The sequence below is a fragment of the Vicugna pacos genome, chromosome 19 (assembly GCF_048564905.1).
Source record: "Vicugna pacos chromosome 19, VicPac4, whole genome shotgun sequence".
In the NCBI taxonomy this organism is placed as follows: domain Eukaryota; kingdom Metazoa; phylum Chordata; class Mammalia; order Artiodactyla; family Camelidae; genus Vicugna; species Vicugna pacos.
In genome coordinates, this window is record NC_133005.1 from 25,597,106 (window position 1) to 25,612,790 (window position 15,685).

The 15,685-nt window shown below is 36.8% G+C and overlaps 1 protein-coding gene across 3 annotated transcripts in view; it reads left to right on the plus strand.

Moving 5' to 3' along the window:
• Positions 1 to 15,685, plus strand: part of ASIP (agouti signaling protein) — a 77,561-nt gene that overhangs the window by 46,848 nt on the left and 15,028 nt on the right. Inside the window, exons 1-2 of one of the 3 annotated variants that reach the window (XM_072943523.1) lie at positions 7,043 to 7,069; positions 7,379 to 7,411. The exons of 1 other annotated variant lie outside the window; for it this stretch is intronic. The gene's annotated coding sequence lies outside the window, so the exon portion shown is untranslated. Of the gene's footprint in view, positions 1 to 6,888; positions 7,070 to 7,378; positions 7,412 to 15,685 lie in introns of those variants that run through there. One more of the 3 variants, XM_072943522.1, reaches the window with a different exon arrangement.

Here is a 15,685-nt window from a genome sequence, read left to right on the forward strand (position 1 = left end):
ACTGCACTATTTCCTCTATTTGTAGCATGATCCTCCCTCTCTTTTTTTTAAGGGGGTGTGTGTGCATAGAAAGATAATTGGAAGAAAATGAATTCAAATAATTACATAGCTAGTTATGGATACTAGATTTCTAGTGATTCTCACTTTTCCCTACACTTTTATGTATTGTATGATTTTTATAATGAGCATGTATAAATATATCAACTTATCCAAACCAGAAAAAAATAAAGCAATTTTCATTTGAGGTAATGGAAATGATAGCATGGAAATGAGCTCTTTGATATCAGGAACAAAATCTTCTAAAATCAGTAATGTTCTATATTCCCATTTTATCCTCTATAATTTATTTTGCCAATAGGATGAGCCCTGGGCTGCACACCTATAAAGCATTTAACAACTAGTTTCCCTTTATATGGTATAATAGAAACTTGAGAGGCAGTGTATTGAAATAGTTCAAAACAAGTCAAACTGCTCTGTACCTGTCTTTTCAACTATTAAATGAGAATAATTCCAAGTTTATAAGGTCATTGTGAGAGTTAACTGAGATGAGATATATAAAGTACTTAGCACAGTGACTGAAACATAGTAAGAAATCACTATTTGGTAGCTGGTAATATTACTACTGGGTTAGGCTGTATGCAGATCTTTCTAGAAAAAATCTAGTAAGTAAGAATTACAAGATGGTAACCTGAGTCTTGGATTGCTATTTATATCACTTAAACTGCCATTAACTCATTTTTCCTGAGCAATGTAAGAAAGGAGGAGTTTGCAGTGTAGTGAAGGATTAAGCAGCAATTGCCAAAAGGATTGAATGATAGCCTCAGTGATCAATTGTCTGAATTGTTTACTATTGTATCTCTAGTACCCAAGATGCCTGAAACAAAATAGGTGCTCAAAAAATATTTTAATTTGTTGAAATTGTTGACATTGAATGAATTAATGTACTGAAACTCTTTGAGAACCTAGGTGTTTGCTTTGTGTGATTTTGGACCTTCAGGAAAGTCAACCCAGTCCAAATATTGCTTCACTTTATTACCTGCCCTAGTGTCAGAAAAGCTCTCACCTAAGATCTGTCCTTTTGAGTTAAGACTCTGTATCATAAAAAGACGTTAAAGCTGCCTGAAGATGCCTCTTTACAGAGAAACTACAAACTCCTTCATATTGCTAAGCAAAAACGAAGGAAAGAAGGAAGAGAGGGAGGGACTTAAACAATGTTGGGGATTTCTCCATTGTTCACTCAATAATGTCATTATGAGTATGAAATGAGAGGTAGAAATCTGCTATTTCCTCACACTGTCTCAATTCTTTTTGATGAGCTTCTTACCTAGCTGTGAGTCTAATGATTAAAGCATCATGGCTCCTAAATGCAAACCAACTCTTTAATCTGGTACTTAACTGAAGTAAGAGCAATCTGTTCCAACACTGGAGGAAAAACTGGCTGTGTAAAATATATTAAGACAATGTGGCATCTTCCTAAGGGATTTCAAGGGCAATTTTTACAATATATACTGACTTTAGACTCTAACCCCAGATTACGATATGCCTTCACTATATTTATTTAATCCACTGTCACTTGTCTTGTAAGTGTGTGTGACATGTGTGCATTCTATGCCTAAAGATGGAACAATAGCTAGTCTGTATTCTCAGTGAAAAAAGAATAACTAAGCAATTTGTGAATTACGTTTATGTCTAAATTTATATTCTAATTATTAATTATGTAAATGAGATCTTCTGCCTTGATTATAATTTTTAGTAAATAAGCTACAGTTTTAACATTGCATTTTTAGTTTTTCCACTCAGCAAATATTTACTGAGCATCTATTAATACTAGGCATAGTGCTGGATATCACTACATGTTATTTCCTTGAATAGCAATAACCACAGAAATTTTTGTGAAAATCTGCTTCCTCCAAAGCCACTGAGGAAAGGACCAGACCATGAGTGGGGCAAGGAAGAGTCTGAAATCTGCAAACATAAAAAGGGAAACAGTGTAAATATTTACTAAGGCAGAAAATGTGGGGCCTGAATGAGACTAAATTGACTCTGTAACATGTCTGGCAAAAGGGTGCTTAGTGTCATCCTTGGGAAATAATTCTTTCTAGAGTTAAGTACCAAAGAGTCCCTGGCATCAAGAAAAACTGCCTCTTCCACAGCTGTGATTTAAGTGATCTCTAAGATGCTGGAGATCAAGGGGACATTCTCTGGGACTGAGAGAAAAAGGAGCATTGCTCCTAAAGACTGCAGAAAATATTTTTTAAGTGCCCTTGGAACATTTATGAAAACTGAACAAATGCCAGGCCATAAGGTGAGGCTAAACACATTTTTAAAGGATTAATATCACACAGACCACATTATGTGGCCACAATGTAACTAAGTTAGAAACCAATAATAAAAAGAAAATTTGAAAAACCTCACATGTTTAGGAACTTTGAAACCCATAGGCTAAAAGAGAAATTATAGTGGAAACTAGAAAATATTTAGAACTGAACAGTAGTAAAACTACTATGTATCCAAACTTGTGGGAAGCAACCAAGCACTATTTAGAGGGAAATTCAGAGCTGTACAGGGAAAAAAGGAAGAAAGTCTTAAAATTAAAGAAATTAGCATCCAACATATGAAGTTAAGGGGAACGAATAGCAGAATAAACTCAAAGAAAGCAAAAGGAAAAAAAATAATGAAGCAGAAATTAATGAAAAAGAAAGCAAACATACATTAAAGATTGACAAAAGCAAAGTTTGGTGTTTTGGAAATACCAGTGGTAAAATTAGTTAAGTAAACAAGAGAAAATGTAAAAATAAACAATATTATAAATGATAAAAGGTGATAGGACAGGTGTTAATGAGATTAAATAGATACAAAGAATAATACAAACAATTTTAGGTAACAAATTTGAAAATATATGAAATAGATAAACTCCAATTGATTGATGAAGAAATAGAAAACCTGAATTGTTCTATGACCATTAAAGAAATTGGACCATAGTTTAAAAATCTTACCATATTCTGTATGAGGCACTCTGATAAGATGGGACAGTAAGTTTTACCAAACTTTCAAAGAATAGACAATCATACACAAAGTTTCCAAAAATTTTTTGAAATTTTTTAAGGAGGCACGCTTCTCATTTTATCTTATGGAAGTAGAATAACTGATACTAGAGATGTCTACAGCCCTCAGAGGCAGTCTTGCCCCCAGAAAAACTATTCCAATAAGTTCCAGATATGATGCAGGAACGGTGCCATCACCACCACAGGCAGGCACATGGGCCCTGCATATCTCCCCACACACGGAACTGTAACCTGAATGAGGCAGCCACATCGCCTATTCAGAATCTTTCCTGGAAGTACCGTGCTCTAGGTCAGCATTTCAGAATTTTTAGAGATAGTTCACAAGCATCTTCCCATCAGGTCATCATTACCCTGTGACATGCCACTTAAACTTGGAGAACTTCCTAAACTCTATACTATACTTATTAGTAGTCATCTGGTTACTTATATTATAGCCCTTTTGTGAAAACCAGCTAGTGGCCTCTTGAGAGATCACACTAAACTACCCAATGTAGGAAAACCATGAGTGTCTTCAAAACTAACATAATGTCAATACTCTTGGAAAGAGAGCTTAATTATCTATACCTGTACCAAGAGCAATTAAAAAAAAAAACAATGTAATGCATTAGAAGATTTCCATAAGACCTCACCAAACTTTGAGAAAGAACAGAAACTAATACTTATTAAGCAGTGCCTGGCACTGTGCTTAGAGCTGTTTATAGGTACTTAATAGGTATTTATTAAGTGAATGAATTTCTCTCAATAAAGAGATATTTATTGGGGATAAACTGCAAGATATCCCTTACCAGATTCAGAGAGGTTTAGTAACTTGTCCAAAATTACACAACAAGCTAGTAAATGGCAGAACTGGAGTTCAAACCTAGGTTTTCTGGCACTTGCTCTTTCCTTTCAACCCCACTGCCTTTGAAGAGTTGAAATGGTACAGAAGGAAAATAGAATGTTTCCTCTTGAAAAGAATGTTTATAGCCTGAAGTCAGAGTCAATAGTCATACTATAGTACTTCCAAATGATCTTAAATATTTATTTATTTATTTATTTTACGGTGAAAAGCCTTTTAATACACATATGGTAATATATATTATTAATTTTAGTGTTGTTAGAATGGTTGAATAGAAAAAGGTAAGATTACATTTACAGTATTCTCTTCATAGTTTATTATGAGGAGTCATCATTATGCTTGGATTACAAGTCTTAGTTCAAGCGTATTTTGATTAATTCTAAGTCTCTGATAAGCAAATCCAATTCACCATGAAAATACAAACATTTACTTACCTATGAGCATTCATGGATTTAATGAAGACAAGATATTATAAAAACAAACAAATAATTAACCTTGACAATTCAAACATAGACAAAATAGTACTAAGGAAATTAGCTATTTATGCTTCTCTTGGTTTTCAGCTAAAATGAATAGATGATGACCATCTCCAGGAGGTCTAAAGAAGATCAGAATGAGTCTAAGCCCATTAGATCATAACAGGTTCTCATTTGGTCATAATTTTTAGAGTTGGATCAGACCTAAAGGAGATTGTCCTAGTTCCCTAGAAAAATTCTCACACCTATGCCAGAGATCATATTCAAGGATGGCCACTGACCTAACTGCCTCTCTATAGGAAATACTATTTTAGAATTAAAACTCTAGTATAGTAGTTAACTATCTATACTTCTAAAGATTTAATTATCTACATAGATAAATCTAAAACTAAATCTTTAAGTATCCACATAGATAAATATCAAATAATAGTAGCAAACACGTAGTGTTTACTATGTACAGGCCTTATACTATGGGCTTTATATGTTTCAATTTATTTCTCACAGAAGCCCTGTGAAGTTAGTACTGCTACTATCCCTATTTTACATATGGGGAAACTGGGACTCAGAGAGGTTAACCAACTTACCCAAGATCATGAGGCCGGTAATGGCAGAGACAGGATATGAGCCCAAGGTTGTCTGTCCTGGAATCTTAGTGCTTGACCACCAGGCTAGACCACTTCTCAATAGTACAATATTGCTGAAAAATCAAAATGCAGGAGATCCATATAGTATGAAACTATGTAAATATTTAAAACACTCAAAACATTTCTGTGTGTTTTTATAAAACCATATACATAGAAGTATAAAAATATAGGGTGGTTCTCACCAACTCAGGATAATGTTTATTTCTGTAAGAAGGAGGAGAAATGAATGGGGAGTTATATCTATAGCATTGTATTTCTTTGTTTCTAAACCAAATACAGGGAAAATGTTAACATCTGTGGTGAGCACATGGGTAAATATAACACAGTTTATGTGACTTGTCCAAAGTCATGTATAAGTAACTTTGTTTGGAATTTGTTTGTTTGGAATTTTTTAACAGACAATTTAGTCTAATTCTCTCATTTAGGATTTGGGGTCAATCTGTATAGATTAGGGAAGCAACCAGATAGTAGTTTGTTCAAGGGCCTAGTGTGAGTCAGTGGCAGGAACCAGGTCCCCAGACTTTTCACCCTCACCACCACTCCTTCCCACATCCTACCATTCTTATACAGTCTGTTTTACCTCCTGATTTTCCCCCAGAGATTCATGGTTTTGCCTGCTGGACATCTTTTATTTGTCCTATTGGCTAATTACTCTTAAGGAAATAATTTTTCATTGTTCACTTATATTCCATTGTGGCATACTTGAATAGGATTATATTTTAGGATCACAAACCCCAGTCATCACCAGAGCCAAACCTTTCTCTAGGAATTTTATGTTTTTTCTGCTTTCTTTCCCTCTTTTTTCTTCTTGCCCCCAACTTATCCCTACTTCCCATGGCCCTCTATTCCCATCACCTAATATCCATTCAGATTCAGTATGTTGCTTCTTCCAACGAATTCCATCTTCAAACTCTTTATTTATCTGAAGAACTTACTTTGTGTGTCATACAATGAATTAAACTTTAGAAAACATTAATATTTGTGGAGTGCTTCACAGTTTTCAAGGTGTCCACATTGATTTCATTTGATCTTTTTTTTTTTTTTTTTTTTTTTTGCCCAGGGTAGTAGGCAGATGAGATAGTGGGTTCAGACAGTTCATGTAACTTGCCTAAGATCACAGAGAGAAAGTAAGAAAACCTGAATTGGAATCCAGGTCTTCTGACTTCTTATTCACTTCTCTTTCCAGTTGCCCTTCTCTCTATAAACCACCAAAAAGAAGTTGTTTCTTAGAAATAAGGATGAATCAATGTAGAGCTATCACACTCTTCTAATACCATCCCCACTAAAACAGACAATGAAAGACCCTGCATTAAGCTGCTCTCTTCTGCAGAGCCTCAAGACCTCACATCACCTAAGGGGTCATAAATTGTGTCCTTGTAAATTCTATTTTGTTCAAATAAAACCCATGAGTAATAAGAAGAGGAGAGCCACAGCCTAATAACTTACAGAGTCAGCGGAATGGCAGCCCTTCAACTGATGAAAATTTACATAGAAATTTGAAAATTATAAGACCAATATTGAAAGTTCCCAAAGAGATTTTACTTAAGGCAGGCTGGACCTCAGCAATCTGCCCACCTAGGGTTTAACTTCTCTACCAAGTGCTCCTTAGCCCACCCAGAATTTCTGAAAGAAAATGAATTAAACCCTTCTTTGGCAGGATTTGTTTTTCCGGGTTAACTCATTAGGGCAAAGTTTCATTCTCTCTTGAGATCCACTCTGAATTAAAGTGTTATTAAATCTTACCCATAAGTATCCTCACACAACCACTTCCTTTCCAACCCCTTCCAACCTCAGTGTCAACACCAATTCCAATTCCAAAGACTGGGGAGAAATATAGGGAGACCAGAACACAAGGCTGGTGGCCACTAGGATGAGTATGAAGGCAGTCTGCTTGGCTGAAAGCAAAGAGATGAGATGGGGAGGCCAGCTACTGGGTCTTCCTGCGGAATTCTAAAAATCTCACAGAAACACATTTTGTCTCTGCTATTTTAAGGACAGGGAAGAGCTCAGCTCTGGCTTCCCTTAGAGAGGCCGATAAAGAGCACTGTAAGTAGAGATTACAATTTTCTTTTCTTCTGCTATCTACAGAGATCCTATCTCTTCCTCTAGGTTTAAGTTTCAAATGACCTGGATTGCTAAAGATCCCCTCTGTAAAATAAATGCTTCCCTTTACTTTTGCTTCTTTTGTAAAACCTGCTTTCCTGGTCTGCTTATTGCTGCTTTTCTGATAATGAAATATTTCTTCTTTTCATTGAGGATCAGTGAGACTCTTTCTGCCTATGAGATAGAGTGAGGTTTAAAATGATTTTTGTAGTATGATTATTTGTTTTCTTGTTTTTGTCTTTAAAATTGCAGACAGACAAGCCCCAAAGCCTCCTCTGCTGCAAGGTGAGAAAAAATTCCTTTGGCCTCCACTCTTTGAGGGGAAGCATATGAGTTTAGTTGACAACTTAAATATGCTTGCAGAGTAAGTGAAGCTTCTGCTGCTTTGGAAAGTTTAAAGAACTTGTTGGCAATCCCTCATTTCTTAGTTTTCAGGAAAGCTAAACAGATTTATTTGTTTCACTTTGTGGGTTACAGTATTTAGGAATTTGGCATAAAAAAGGCACTCTACCTTTTGCTAACTAGTTACTTCTGATTTTTTCATTTTCTAGCAGGCAAAACAAAACAAAACAAATCACCTTGGAAAGAAATACTTTAAAAGCTCAATCCTGACTCCAGAATCACATTGTAGCACTTTTTAAGATGTCTTCAGAAAGTAACTTGTAATCTCAGATTTTTAAGGACTCTCATAGAGCAGAATCTGGAATTTGGGAACAGTCTGTCTGTGAGGAATTGGTTCATTTCATATTTACTAGAGCAAAAACAGAAACCAAACTTCTGTTTATTGCATATCTTCCTTTTCCTTTCTAAGTGTTTGATTGCTCTGAGTGGATGTCCATTTTGGCACATTTTAATGCCCACTAGGGAGAAGCTTGGGTTAATATTTTCAACTGATATTCTAATATTCTATATTCTAATATTTCAAATGCTGAAGCATTTGCTCTGCTTCAGCAACATTGGCCATTTGATCTGCCATTTACACTGGAGAGGCTCTAGGAGGCTAAAGGGATGGGCACATCTGGAGTCACTTTTGGTTTTATTTGGTTATTTTGGAAGCCTTTGTGGGATCAAGAGATCTTGAACCACTCCAAAAAACACTTTCACACATGTCTGTTTCAAAACTTTTCCTATGTTCACGAAATATAAAGTTTCTCTAATACATGCATAGTCTTAAGGTTTGCTCTTCTGTATTTCCTTGGTTCTGCCTTGATCCTTTCTGCAGAAAATTTCTCTGACATCAAAGCCTTTTCCCTTCCTTCCTTGTTGAAAGCTGTAGCAGACCATCTGCCCAGCTTTACTTGCTTAATGAGTGCAGAATGTACCTCAGGTAAAAGGAATTAAGAAGACCAGAAGACAGTGTGATTACTCCAGCAAAGAAAAGGGACAGAAGTAGTTTCTGGAGAGTAAAACCAAAATCAGTCAAGTCCCTAAAGTCTTTGTTGAGTGGTGAGCACTAAATCAGGCTGAAGGGAATGATGTCAGGAGATTAAAGTAATTATTTTAGCTACTCCTACAAGCATTGTATTCCTACACTATGGGAGAGCATATCTGGGAAGCCTGGACTCTTGACACCTGATTCAGTACATTAGGGAGACAGATTTCATACTGATAAGCAGTTGCCTGGATGATTTGTGTCCTGCTTTTTGAGGAGGAACACAGCCTCAAGCCTTCTCTCAAATTCTAACTTAGGGCCCCTTAGGCAGAGCCTGGGCCTGACACGTGGTTCGTGGTCTCAGAAGAAGATTCTTGAAGCAGGCTGTCCACATAAGACCTCCAACTATCATTAGACTATTACTCAATTTGTTGTCTTTTAGGCATTGAAAGAGACTAGTCAATTCAGTCACAACACTCAAATCAGTCTGTGTGTATAGATATAGCCCAAGAGATCAAATCATTTTGGTATTGTTAAAAAAAATTATCCTGTTAAAATGGTAAGGAAGACTATTCAAGACTATTGCAATAGAGATATTGCAATAGGAGAGGAAGATCAGGCTCAACTCCGAATACAGCAGACAGTTGGGAATTTTTAGCCAATGAGCTGAGTCAGAGGGTCAGTGGGTGGAAAATTACTAAGAGGAGATATCAAGGGCAAGGAGAGTCTTGCTAAACTGACTTAGTGGGATTCTTGCTAAAGATATATTTATACATCAAAAGTAGATCATGAGAACCTTGATTAGATATCAAGAGTGATCAGATATCAACAGTTGGGGGATTCTCACAAAATTGACAAGATTCTTACTAAAACAGGACTATGCAGGCCAAAGACAGAATGGAGGGCCAAGGTCAAGGCCTAGTTGAGAAGAGGGCTCAGAGGAGCCTAACTAAAGTTTGGTCAGGGAGAGAGTCTTTGTTAGTATCAACAAGCTTTCTTCTCTTCCTCCTCATTCCCACCCTGCTCCCCCAACCCCACTAGCTATAAAAGAGAAGTCTCTACCTTCCTCAGCTAGCTGGTCCCTTATACTTCCAAGACTCCCTCACTATTGAAAAACAGAGCATGCCGGACTCTCAGGATTCCAGGTTCAGCATCTCAAGCAGCAGATGTTATCTCCGACTCATTCCAGTCTCTGATTGCTAGGATCAGTTTATTCCCTGATTAAAGAGTCAAAACCCTCCCCACTTTGGGAAACTTGCTTTCCAGATGCGGAAAACATCCCTGACAGACCCACTGACAGCATTTGCAATCCCCATCCCTAGGGAGAGTAGAGGAGGAAGAGCTAGTGATTACATTACTCTCCCCATAGCTGGCACAGTTTTAGTCAATCTGACAGTCAGCAACTCTCACTGATAGAACATTGAGTGGACAGAACAGTGATGGAATTCTAAAAACCAGGGTTTGAGAAATGGAGTAAATACTATTTTGTTTTTATTTCTACAGTAGTAAGCTGGAATGGGCCAGGATGGCAGGCCACCAAAGCAAGGAGTTTGTAGTTTTCCTCTGCACTGCATGCAAAGGTACTAACCTTGTGTAGCTCTGGAGTCAGGAAGACTTGGGATTGACTCCTCTCTGTCACTCACTACCTCTATCCCTTGAGCTGCTCTGGGTTTCAGGTTTCAGTTTCCTCAGCTGTGATATGCAGATTGTTAAGAGGATTAAATGTATATAATATACCTAGAACAGAGCCTGGCATATAGCAGGTACACAATAAATGGAAGCTATTATGATTCTTGTCTTTGCCCTTGTCGCTAATTAACTTGAGTTGTCTTAACAATGAAAAGAGTAGCACAGTGGAAGAAGGTCTAGTCTTGATTCTTACTGATTCAAGTGTCTACTCGGGAAACCCCTTTCCTCCTCTGAGCCTTAGTTTCCTTATGTGTAGAACCAGAGAGGATGGACAAAATCATTGTTTCTTACCCATGGCTGTACACCACAATTGCCTGGAAGCTTATTGAAACTATGTCTCTCAGGCTCCATCTGTGGAAAATTGAATTCAGTGGGCCTACTGCAGGCTGTGGGATTCATATTTTGTAAAAGCTTCCCAAGAGAAGGGAGGAACAAATGTGATATATTTACAGTGGAATACTAATCAGCTATAAAAAAAGAACAAACTACTTATGCATGCAACAAAATGGATAAAACATCAAAAACATTATGTTGGGCAAAAGAAATCAGATACAAAAGATTTTATTCACTATGATTCCATTTATATGAGTATAGAAACCAGCAAAATTGATCTATAGTGATAGGAGTCACAACAGAAATTACCTCTGAGGGGTGAAAATGGGTATTGACTGGAAAGAGGCACAAGGGAACTTTCAAGAGTGGAAGAAATGTTCTATACCTTGATCTGAATGGTGGTTACACAAGTGTATATGTAAGTTAAAATGCATCAAGCTGGATACTTAACATTGGTGCATTTTACTGTATGTAAATAATATCTTAACAAAGTACTGTTATCACGGGGGCAAAATATTCCCCTGATGACTCTAATGCATAGCCAGGTTTAAGATCCCTGGACAAGATGGGCCCTAAGATCTCTTCCAGTTCTAAAGTCCTATGATTCTTATAGCCCCATCTCAGGCCCCCATGCTAGTCACTTTTATCCACAAATTAGATTATTTATTTTACCTCTCTTGATCAAAAGCAAGATCAAACATACTAAGAAAGCCAGAATTCTGAGACTATCCTAGCACCCAAATAAGAGATGCTGATGAAATTTAAGGGTTGTCCAAGTTGCAGTCTGACAGAAAAAAAGGCCAGGGAAAAGACATTGAATCACTATCAAACCTAACTTGTAACCTCTCCTGTTGGCCCAAAGGGACCAACAGATCATTTTCTATTGCTGGTTTTCTTTTCTTTTCCATTCATTCATTCACTAAATATTTATTGAGTGCTTGCTTTATGCCAGGCATTGCTGGGTAGTGAAAGTAGTAAAATGGATGACAACAAGGTCCCTGCCCTCGGGGAGTTTAAATTTTACAAGATAAGGAAAACCAATATGAAAATAATTGTTAATTGTGATAAGAGCTATGAAAGAAATTGGATGATGGGATAGATAGAAATTGGGGAAGGACACTTTTAGATAGAGTGGACAAAGAAAGGAGGTGATATTTGCACAAAGATCCAAAGGTGGCCAATGATCCAGCCATGCGAAGAACTGAAAATATCAAGTTCAATGCCAAAGAATGAACATTAGGGCCAAGGAAGAAAAGAGTTTAGCACATGTTAGGAACAGAAAGGAGTACAACATATCTAGAACATGGTGACTGAGAGAGAGAGTCTATCAGATGAGGTCAGAGAGAATAACAACAGGGCTTTGCAGGAAACTTTGATTTTATTTCAAGAACAATGGGAAGCAATTAAAGGTTTTAAGCAGGGGATGTTACGTGATTTGAATTGTACACCCCACCCCACCACCAAATCACTCTACTATTTTGGGAAGGGATGGAACAGGACAAGAGTGGAGGCAGGATGTCAACTTAGAGACATTTATAGCTGTCTAGGCAACAGTCCCAGAGGTTCAGAATCCCTGCTAAACTGTTAAGCAAAGCTACCCCTAGCTTTGGTAACTGGGTTGACCAAAGACAGAGAGCAAGAACAAACAACTTCAGAAGTTAGTGAATTTTTCATGCTCAGTTGGCCTTGTCTGTCTTCTTTTTTTTTTAATGTTAATTTTTTTAATTGAAGTGTAGTTGACTTACAATGTTAGTTTCAAGTGTACAGCAAAGTGATTCAGTTAAATATATGTACTTTTTAATATTCTTTTCCTTTTTTTGGCTTTTGTTTTTTGGGGTTTTTTTTCCATTTTTAAGTCTTATTAGGTAGAATTGTTATAGTTTGACTGCACATATACAATATATTGCATGTAAATACATATACACAATATACTGCACATATTTTTAAATTTACATATATGTACTGTTCATTGTTTCTAAGAACATTTAGAACTTTAGCTTTTTAAACTTACATAGTTATCAAAGAAATAAAGCGAACCACAAAATAAGAATTAATTCAAAAAGATACATACACACTGCTATTAACAGCAACGTTATTTATAATTGCCAATATATGGAAGCATCCTAAGTGCACATCAATAGATGAATGGATAAAGAAGATGTAGCATATATATATGCAATGGAATACAAATCACCCATAAGAAAGAAGGATATTTTGCCATTTGCAGCCCTTCATTCACTTCTTTTTTCACTTCAAAAACCAGAATTTTATAACTGGCATAAACATTGCATCAAAAACAACAAAATACCTAGAAATAAACTTAACCAAGGAGGTTACCTATACTCTGAAAACTATAAAACATCGATGAAGGAAATTGAAGATAATACAAAGAAATGGAAAGATATCTTGTGCTCTTGGATTGAAAGAATCAACATTATCAAAATGGCCGTACTACCCAAAGCAATGTACAGATCCAGTGCAACCCCTGTCAAAATATTCACAACGTTCTTCACAGAAATAGAAAAAAAAACAGTTCCAAAATTTATGTGGAACCACAGAATACCCCAAACTGCCAAAGCAATCTTTTGTAGGTCTTCTTTTTTTCTTTCTTCTTTTTGTTCTCTTTTCTTAAGGTTTGATGACTAAAGAAGTTCCTTTAACTTTTGTTGTAAAGCTGGTTTGGTGCTGCTGAATTCTTTTAGCTTTTGTTTATCTGTGAAGCTTTTGATTTCTCCATCAAATCTGAATGCTGAGTATTCTTGGTCGTAAGTTTTTCCCTTTCATCACTTTAAATATATCATGCCACTCCCTTCTGGCCTGTAGAGTTTCTGCTGAAAAATCAGCTGATAACCTTATGGGAGTTATTTGTTGTTTTTCTCTTGCTAATTTTAATATTTTCTCCTTATCCTTAATTTTTGTCAATTTGATGACTATATGCCTTGGTGTGTTCCTCTTTGGGTTGATCCAGTGAGGAACTCTCTGTGCTTCCTGGACTTGGGTGACTGTTTCCTTTCCCAAGCTGGGGAAGTTTTCAGTTATTATCTCTCCAAAAATTTTCTCAGGTCCTTTCTCTCTCTCTTCTCTTTCTGGGACCCCTATAATGTGAGTATTAGTGTGCTTCATGTTGTCCCAGAGTTCTCTTAAACTATCGTCATTTCTTCTCATTCTTTTTTCTTTTTCCTGTTCTACTAATCTGTCTTCTAGCTCATTGATCCATTCTTCTGCCTCATTTAGTCTATTCTTGGTTCCTTCCAGTATGTTATTCATTTCAGTGATTTTATTCTTCCATTCTGTTTGGGTATTCTTTATATTTTCAAACTCTTCAGACCCATTCACAAGAAAGCAGTCTTGAGAAGTGAGCAAAATTTATAGCCAGGGCTTCTCTGGGCCTTTTTCATCAGTTCCTTTCTCCATTTTGGGGTCTCATCCCTACTCTCAGCAGAAGCTTTCACTTAACATCACTTCTTTCTTTCTTCTTCTTTCCCCTCCTCAGAGGTCTGCCCTTAGGTAGGTAATCCAGTAACACTAACTGCTACCAACTTAACTGTGATTGAGAGTGCGCTTTATCCCTGTGGCTCCTAAGACATGCTATGAAACATGGCTAGTTAAGGGAAGATATTTTAAGTCAGAATGTGGCTTAAATTCTATTTTGTAAATTATCCCACTCTGTCTTCCCATAGAACACAGAGTAGCAGACAGAAGTTGTGTAAAGAAAAGCATTAACTGGAAGCATTGTTAATCTTGGACCCTGTGGCCTGGATCAGCAGGTAGAGGGATTTGGAGCACCATAGGGTAGGACTGGTTTTTCATGGAAATTTTAAGAGATGGCAATCCAGGTAATCCCTGGGTAGAGTGCCCCCTGTTGTCTGGCAGAAGACAAGAGCCCAGAAATAGGCCAAAACAATGGGCCTGGAGGAGGCGAGACTTAAACAGGCTTCTAAGGGTATGGCAGGATTTGGAGGAGATGGCGAATGGCTGTAGCATTCTAAACAAGGTGAATGAAATTCTCATTTGCAAACTAGAAGCTACAAGTCCAGAAATGCACAACTCTGCCCTTATCTTGCCCTCTTTTCCTCATGCATAGTTGTAGAGAGGCATGCTGGAGGTCAAGCATAAACCTGTGTCTGACAACAGCTGATTCTAATTGATGCTGACGGTGCTGCCTTTTCCTTCCTTCCCTTCCTCTCCCCACCTGGCAGGCTGGAGTCCACTGAGGGATGAGCAACATTTAGTCACAATCCTGCTCTTGTGTATGGGATGAGCCATGCTTTGTTCTGGTTAAAGAGAGTCTCCTCATTCAGAGAAAAACAGAACCAACATCTTGGCTGGGCTATAAATAATTGCCCCACTCTGAGAAAGTCTAAGTCTAAAGACCTAAGAGCTCTGAACCCTAATCAATGTCTCAAAGGGCCATGATCTACCAGATACACAGACCAGACCTGAGTACAATTTTCTTCTTTTTTTCCCATTTTTATATTGTGAGAATATTTTTAAATATAGGAAATTTCATGTAATCTCCACCCAAAATCATCCTTATTTATTATCATATTTGCTTCAAGTCTTTTTTATTAAAAGAAAATTACAGATTAAGTTGGAGTTCCCTATACCCTCCAGGGATAAATCCAATCCCCATAATTCTTTTTTTTTTTTCTTTTCTCCCTACTTATCTTTCTCCTCTCTGTTTTTCTGCCTGTTTTATCCTCTTCTCATTAATTCTAAAATTTAGTGAGTTTAACGTTTTATATGCTCCTCTCCTAAATATATTTTTTTTAAAAAAAGAAGACTAACTGAAATTGAAATTTACTTCTTCTTTAAGGCTCTTGATTCCTTTTTGGGTGCATATCTCTGGTCCTCAATTGAAACAGGTTTCTATCCCATGATGAAGCTGATTATTAAGTTATATGGTGCTTTTTCTTGTATGACTTTATAAAATTGCCTCTGAAGTCATGTCTGGAATTCTGAAGTTATTTTAATCAACTTGTAGCATGAGAATGAATTTATGGCCTCTCAAGGTTACAACTTTGAGGAAAAACACTCAACAGGTTGTCTTATTTCTGATTGTATCTGCTTAAATTAAAATCATTTTTAACTTATGAAATCTTATGACTTAGGCCATACAGTGCTATCCTTACCAGATTTGGCTGAAAATCATTGTCTATTTCCAG